General features: G+C 41.0%; 1 pseudogene; it reads right to left on the reverse strand.

The window, feature by feature from the left end:
- The window catches only part of LOC110595949, a 45,239-nt pseudogene extending 40,696 nt beyond the window's left edge, over positions 1-4,543 (reverse strand).
- Between the last annotated feature and the right edge of the window lie 3,581 nt (positions 4,544-8,124).

Below are 8,124 nucleotides of genomic sequence, written 5' to 3' on the forward strand. Positions count from 1 at the left end.
CTGCTTTGAATTGAGACAACAAACCAACAGGTTGCCGGTATGACCAGCGGTGTAGTAACAGTAACATCTCAGAATTGATGTTTTCATCTGTCAAGAGGGTCGTGGTGGTGCAGAGAGTGTCGGAACACAGATGATGGCAGTGACTGGGGTTGACATACAGGCTAAAGAAGGACACGCCCAGACAATAGTCGTCCTGGAGGCCAAGAAGATATCTTTGTATTAGCCATTAATATGATAATATCAAATAATTGCCCAAATGGGACTTGACCCTGCTTCCTCTTCTTTGTCAACACCATTGCCTTGTCTCAGGGTCTATGGCATTCTACTCAGTTTGTCTCTTGCCTTGATCCAGTCCATTCTGCAAGACACAGTGAGTTTCACTCCTCAAGCATAGCTGGTTGCTTTACTCCAGGTTTAAGGAATTATACCGTCTGGAGAACCTCAAGGCAGGTTCCTCTACTACAACCTTTACATGAAAACCCCCAGCCTGCTTTTCTGACTAGCTTCCTCTACACTCCCCTCTCCTACATACCAGCTCTCAAACTTAAGCTATGCAAGGCACTCACCATTCCTCGCTTGAGCCCTGCTTACTCGCTTGAGTCCTGCCTAGGCTTTTCCTGTCAACTTCCCTTGCCTGCCTTTTGAAATCTTGCCCTCTCTGGATGGCCCCATGACTAATTATGCATGAGGCCAGGGGGAGATGGATACTTGAAATGTAATAAAAATGAAGTCTACTTAGGATTGTAAAATCTACATCACTGGTCATACTGGCAACCTGTGGTTTAATACATGTTTTCTGGAGGAAAAATGCATCCTAAAATTTAGGGATCCAGCATCCCTGGGTATCTCCTCCTTGATGAGAACCATCACCCACGCTGTTTTCCACTAAGTTTTCTCTCATTGAGAGCATCGCCTTCCTATCTTTCCAGAAATCATTTCTTCTGCCTGGCACCCATCGCTATGGTTTCAATGTGTCCCTCAAATTTCATGTGTTGAAAACTTAGTCTTCAAATTCACATGTTGATGGTATTTGAAGATGGGGTCTTTGGGAGGTTATTAGGATTAGATAAGGTCATCAGGGTGTGGCTCCCATGATGGGACTTGTGGCCTTATAAGAAGTGGAAGAGAGAACTGAGCTGACACGCTCTGTTGCCATGTGATTCATGTGAAGAAATCCTCACCAATATGCCTTTTGCTTCCTAGCAAAATCAGTAGAGTAAAGCTTAACAAAAGGTCTGGGTTGAAGTTGTGTAAAAGTTGGAATGAAAGCACATTGTAGAGGCCTTAGTTCCATGAATGGCATTGATAGACCCTGTAAGTCTCCTGGGATTACTTGCAGAATTATTTGAGGATGGAGTGTGTGTGTGTATGTGTGTGTATGTGAGTGTGGTGTGTGTGTGATCACCTTCCCTCCCTTACCCTCTATCTGCAGATTAATAGTAGAACTCAATGGATAAAGATACGTGTGTCAGACTAAGATAAGCCTAGGTGCAAATATGACATCTCCTGCTTATTAACTTTGTTACACAGGGCATGCTTCACCTCTGTTAGTTTGCATAAGACAAAAATACTTCTGATGTTTGTGTGTGAGGGGATTGAATGATGTAAATCATCATGATATAAATCATTATGTACAGAGACCCCTCAAGTGGGCTAAGGCACAAAGGCAGATTAGCCTCTCAGAGAGAGGGTGGTGGAGTGGTTAAGCTCATGGCTTCTGCATGTGGAAACCTGTATCTCATTTTCTTCATTTGCATAAGAATGAGAAAGCAATATAATCTATGTTATTGGGCTATTGCGATGGTGCCTATGAAGTATTTAAAGAATGCCTGACACATAGTAGGTATTATTGGAGCTTATAATTTGTATAGATAGGCAAACTAAAGACCAAGAGATTATGTGGCTTGCCCAGATTCACAATGCTTCTTAGAAATCTTCCAATTTTGGAAGTGAGAGAATAGCAGAAAGTTTAATTCTAAAACACTGCTCTCGTTTCCTCATCAAACTTAAGAAAAAGTTGTCTTATGCATAATAAACATTTCTACAGCACTATTGGATGCGAATAACATTATAAGAGCTTTACACATTGTTCATCCTTTCAACAAACCCATACGGTAGGCACTATTATTGACCCCCTTTTTCATCTGAGGAAATCAAAACACAAGGAAGTTAGACAACATTCTCAGGGGAACTTGTTAGAAAAGTGCAGGGTTAGTATTTGAACACAGGCTTCTCCCATAACCTTACTAAGTCCGGGCAGAAGAATAGTAGAAGACAATGAAGGAAGGCCAATGTAAGTGCCTAGGTGTGTCACATCGCCACAGACTTGAGAATGCATCGACAGAGCCTCAAAATCCTAAGCAGAAGGTCTCAGAGTGTGAGAAGTGTCTGACTCAATGCAGTTGTCCAATCATTGAGCATTTGCCTAATGTTTCCTCTTCAGCGAAGGCTTTTCTCTACCCTTCTTCCCCTACAGGGAATTTCTTTTTCCCTGTTGTATGTTCCCTTTGATCATTTATCCAGACTTTGCAGTAGCCCCTGAAGCACATTAAGTGAGTTGGATTACCTGCTCTCTATCTTATTTGTAAGTCCTTGAGGGTAGCAACTCTGTCTTATCCACCTTTGTAGTCTCTGGACCTAGCACAGTACCCGACAGAGAATGTAAGACCCTAATCCATTTTTACTGATTAAATACACAAATCCACAAAAGAAACATATGAGAGAGAGGAAGGGGTGGGTTCAGAGATCGTGATACGACTAGAGGAAAAAGCAGGATTGTGTCGTAATGAACTCGGCAGCCTAATGAAGCTGTCGTGTGACTCCTGTCCCAGCTGGATGTTGAAATGAAAGCTGACGTGAACCCGTGTTCTGCTAAGAATAACACCTACGAGATAGCAATGTTTGAAATAAGTCTGTCTCTGGAAAGGTTCCTGAGCCTTGTAATTTTACTTTTATAGTCATGGCCTCAGCGTGTTTGACTTTTCAAATCCCCTTCCCGAGATCCAAGGGTCTGTTTATAAAAACTGTATCTTAAACTCGTTCCTCTGTGAAGTGCAAGTGGGATTTGTACTCTTCTGTATAAACTGGTACCCTGGAGCGTCATTGCATTCTGCTCCTTGCAGGCTCTCTCTATTTAATGCAATGGGAAAATAAAGCAAACACCAACATATAGAGCTGATCACAATGTCTCTCAGGAATTGGAGCCCTTGAAGGATAAAAATAACAGTAACAACAGTAATAATAATAGCCCAAAGCCTCTGTCATCCAAGAGCAAATGGGGGTTTAGTAGGAGAAATTGATTTAGTATGAGGGGGAAATAGAACAGTTTAAGTGCAAAATTCTAGGCAGGTGACAGGAGCCAGAGACATTGGAAACAGGATTGAAAAACAAAGCAGCATGTTACAACACAAAATGAGAGGATTCAGGACCTATTTCAGGATTTAAGAAGGGCTACTAGAACATCAAGTTTATTGACCTCCAGTGTGGTCCGGGTAAGATACTTAGGACCAGATCAGAGCCCTGTTACCACAAATACCAAATGGTGGCTTTGTAAGGTGTCACCTGGCTAAACTTTCATTCTCCAGAATTCCTTTTCTAACATGGTTCTGATTAGTGTGGACCACCATAGAGATTCTTGTGCAGTAGGGTGCCAATATCATTTTGTAGAAGACACAGATGTCACTTACCTGTGTTGGACCATCAGCTTCTCCAGCTTCCCCTGCTCCTTCCCCAGCTTCTCCATCTCCTGGGCCAGGACCGTATGCTTATCTCCATGACCAAAGGTGTCACCATCTTCTATACACCTGATTCTTCAAGGTCAGAGGTAGCAAGAATTTACACACATTTCAGCCCATCCTAATGCATTCTGGTTTGTGCTTATGGCTTCCACCTTGTCCTTGTTTCCTCTACTTCAATCCATTTTTTCCTCCCTAACATCTCCCTGCTCAGCTTCAAGGAGCAGCATTTGATGCAAAGACAGTAGCCTTACAGAAACTCCTTCACCAACCCTACAACTTGGCAAGATCAACCCCCTACAATAAATCCCTTATTATATACATATGCAGACTGCTTATGATTCTGCTTTTCTGACTGGACACTGCTGGATAGTCACATCTTTGGATCTTTGGCAGAATAGAGAGATCATAAGCTTTGAACCACAGAAATAGACCTGAGTTCAAATTTCACGCTTGTCACTGTTTGTTTCCAACCTTCTGTGTGTATTATTTATCTTAATGACCCCACAGTTTCTTATCAGTCACATGGGGATAATGACAACTTTATGGGTGTGTTATAAGGATTAAATAAAATAAATATGCAACGCACCTAGTCTATGGTAGGGTATCCATTATGTTGGACGTTCCCTGTTGACTTAGGGTCTTTTCCCCCAGTCCTCTCTGAAATTAGCTTTATTAGGACAAATGGTACCGACATGTGCTCCTTTGTGATGAGTGGTCACAGACGCCCACTTCCGGAGAGAACGAAGATGAGGCTGGTTTGACTCAGGCCGTGTTCGCTTCCTCCGAAGTGAGTCACTGCAGACCATTTCCTCTTCACTGCAGGGGGATACATGCCTCACTCAGAGTGAGCTGAGCATATGTGGCATGGCTCCTAATCCTCAAACATTTCCATATGGCCCATCGGCTGTGGATTCCTCAGCTCTGACTCTCTCACCCCTTCTTGCCTGTCTTGGTTATCAGAGTGCTGGGGGCCAAAGTTGCTGAAAAGAGCATGAAGAGCTTGCCAGGAAACTTCCTGAGTCTTTCACGGGCCCCTCGCTGAATTTACCAGAGACTTCTCAGTATTTAGACAGCCAGGGTATCCGTGACATTGTCATTGGACGCAGACAGCTTTCTTTAGCTTAGTGATGGGTGTTATCGGAGCTAGACTCCTGATGACAACGCCTTTGATCAAACTCTCTCTTATGTTTATTTAGCAAGGCAGAAGTTATAGAGGAGTCCAGAGAATAGCTAAGTACCCAACCTTAGTGGGTTAATTCACCGCAGAGACAAGAGGAAATAATAAAAGCATTGGTTTGAGAATGAAAGGATAGAAATTCCAGTCTGTATCACTTATATAACTAAGGGGGCTGAAGAAAGCATCTAAGTCTCAGTTGTCTCCTCTGTGGCTATTTGAAGGTTCATCAGCATGAGGCAGTAAAAAGAGGAGTGGAATCAAACAATAAATACATTTGAATGTTTATTATGTGTCAAGTACTTCTCAAATTCTATAGAATAAAGGAAGATATGATTTCTACCTTCAGGACAAGACTAAGAATTGAATATCTAAAAAGTTATTACTGAATATTAAGACAATAACAGAAAAAGTGTCAACACCACAACGTGATTATTCACCATGCAATTTGTAATTAAAAAAAGAGTATGGGCCAAGAGAAATCAAATAAATTGGAAGGAAAAGCAAGGAAACTATGAACCAGTTTGTTTATGACTAAGGAGATATTCTTGTTCTTGTTGAAGTACACAATTTGTATAGGCAAAGGAAAAATGAGAACCATGTACAGAATTACATTCCAGTTTAATAAGAATTAAACTAGACTACTAGTCAAGGACAAGACTCTAGACATCTGAAATCCTCAGTTTTCTTATCAACCACATGGAGTTATCCATTTAATCTTAGTGGGAATCAACCTGAATATTCAATTAGGTGATATTCCCTACTGCTTTGAACAGCACTGTGGAAATGAAAGTTACTGTTTATCAGCCAATTGGCTTTATTGAACACCAACAATAGGTATATAGAGACTTTGGCAAACAAAGTAAAAGAAGCCAAAATAATCATAGCTAAAGGATTTTCTTAAAAAGGTTAACAACCATGTGGGAAAACTATGACTTTTTTAGTCTAAAATCTATTTCAGCAGTAGTCCTTACAACGGTGGTGTGGAGAACCACTGTGTATCTACAGAATTGAAGCAAAACGACAGTTGTTAATCTGGCTTAAACTACCAAGGCATATGGGATTGAAGGATTTCAACTCATATGCCTACCCCCTAATCTCTGGAAGAGTGCAACACTGAAAATTTATGCAAGGAGAAGAACATGTGTGAAAATGTTCACTACAGTCTCTTTTCTCACAAAGCCAAACACTTGATGTCTTTTTTTTTTTTTTGCAAGTTTGCAAAACAACAAAAAGGCTTCTTAGGCTGTTGGGGACAGATTGTCCCTTTGGCCCAAGTGGAAGGGGTGGTGAGGAGCTAACTGCTGAGTAAGAAGCATGTCTGAAGCACAGGCATGATATTTTCCTTTTAACTTTAGTGGTTGGAATAGGATGACTGAGGCTTTTTATAGAATTGTTGTTTTGGATCTGCAAATCTGTTTCCAATCAAGCGAGATCTTTGTCTCTTGCAGGGCAATATTTCAAAAAGCAAAATGTGTATGGTTGACCTAGCTGTGAGCATCTCAGCAACCTCCTCTTCATGGAGTCTTTATTGGATGAGGAGTCTGACTCTCCCAAAGGTGACAGGCATATCATGCAACTTGTCAAGAAACTGACTTTTGACATTTGAGAGCACAGCAAGATGTTGCAGGTTGTATTCATGTCCTGGTCAATGGGCACAAGTAACACAGTATTGCAATCATCATGCTAATCCCTTAATTTAGAAAAGAGTTAGTGCTTAAAAAGAGCTTCCAGGTTCATTATCTTAATGAGATTTTTCCCATTTCTCTCTTCACCTAACACTACCTGGTAGCATTTCCCAGGACTGAGTTCCCTGTTGGTTTTCTGTGGAGGGTAGGGGAAGTTCTTGGTCATTTTCTTCTTCTACAATGCCTCATGTTTGTTTTTCAAACTGAATATGCTTTGCACAGTAGTTCCCAAAGCGCTTTTGATTCCCCAATACAACTTGCAGATTAGGCAGGGCAAGAAATATTATCACTGAAGTAACTGAGACCAAGAGGGGCAGCAAACCTTGTCTAAAGACCAGTCCCTCCCCCATCATTTCCTTCTTCTCTCCCTCCTGTGAAAATGGATGAAGAGTCCTTGCTCCAAATGGGACCGCTTCTAGACTTCTGAACTGGATATTATGCCATGTTGTCTACAGAAGGCCTTTGCCTTTGTGGTTTCACTTATCTTCTCTCCTTGTATTTTTATCTTATTTCCTTCTCTAGGGTATAATTCCCATGACAACACAGTATCATTCAAGACATCACCCCTTTTCACAAAATACTCATGTATACTTGTGGTTTTCGTTTCTTCTCCTCTTTTCTTTTACACTCATTGTTAGGTTTTCATTACCTACATTTATTTCATTCACTCTTGTCAAAGGAGGCAATGACTTCTGTATCTCTAGGCTCAGTGGCCGTTTCTCAGTCCGTACCTTCGTTGCCAGGTGAGACTGGGCTTCCAGTATTCTGTGCAATTCCTCATCCCTTTCTGCAGCATGGCCAGTCTTTTTTGTTGTGTTCTTCTAATTTTCTCAGTTTCTAAGCATGGAAGGACTCCCATATTGTTGGTGGCTCTCTCACTGTACTGCTGCACTGTGCTCTCATTATACTCTGGCCTTTACTTGTTACTTACTTTGGGATCACCCGTCTCTCTGTTTTTCTCTGTTTTGAAGAATCTGTTTTTCAGATTATTCAAAACTTTCCAGAGTTTCCTCTCACAGCTTTTAAGAGATCTTCCTCCTCTGGGCCCCTCCTTTTACCCTTCCTTCCACCATTGCATTGATCAAATAGTTTTAGTCATCTGTTTCCTTTCGATTTCTCCCATCAGACTGAATGCTCTTTGAGGTCAGGGACTATATTATATCACTCTGTTATTTCTCGTCTTTTAGAATAATGTTCAGTACACAGTGAGCTCGCAGTGAACGTTGAACTGGTGAATTGAAAACATGAGAATATTTTAAATAAGAACTGACTAATACTGCTACACCTTTGGGTCAGTTCAGCATGACTTGTTACAGCTAATGTAGAGTAAGTCATAATCACCAGGGCATTCATGTTAGACAATCATCTCTCAGAACATAATCGCATTATTCTGAGCAAAAATTAAATAAGATTTCCCTTTAGAATGGAAAATTGTCATAAATATGTCTTTGATCCTGCATAGTCTAATTTCCCCAATTTAATTTTCCTTAGATCTTACTACACTTATGATCTTCATTGTGAAAAA

The sequence above is a fragment of the Carlito syrichta genome, unplaced genomic scaffold, assembly GCF_000164805.1.
Source record: "Carlito syrichta isolate Samal-C Ts95f unplaced genomic scaffold, Tarsius_syrichta-2.0.1 Scaffold305469, whole genome shotgun sequence".
Classification (NCBI taxonomy): Eukaryota; Metazoa; Chordata; class Mammalia; order Primates; family Tarsiidae; genus Carlito; species Carlito syrichta.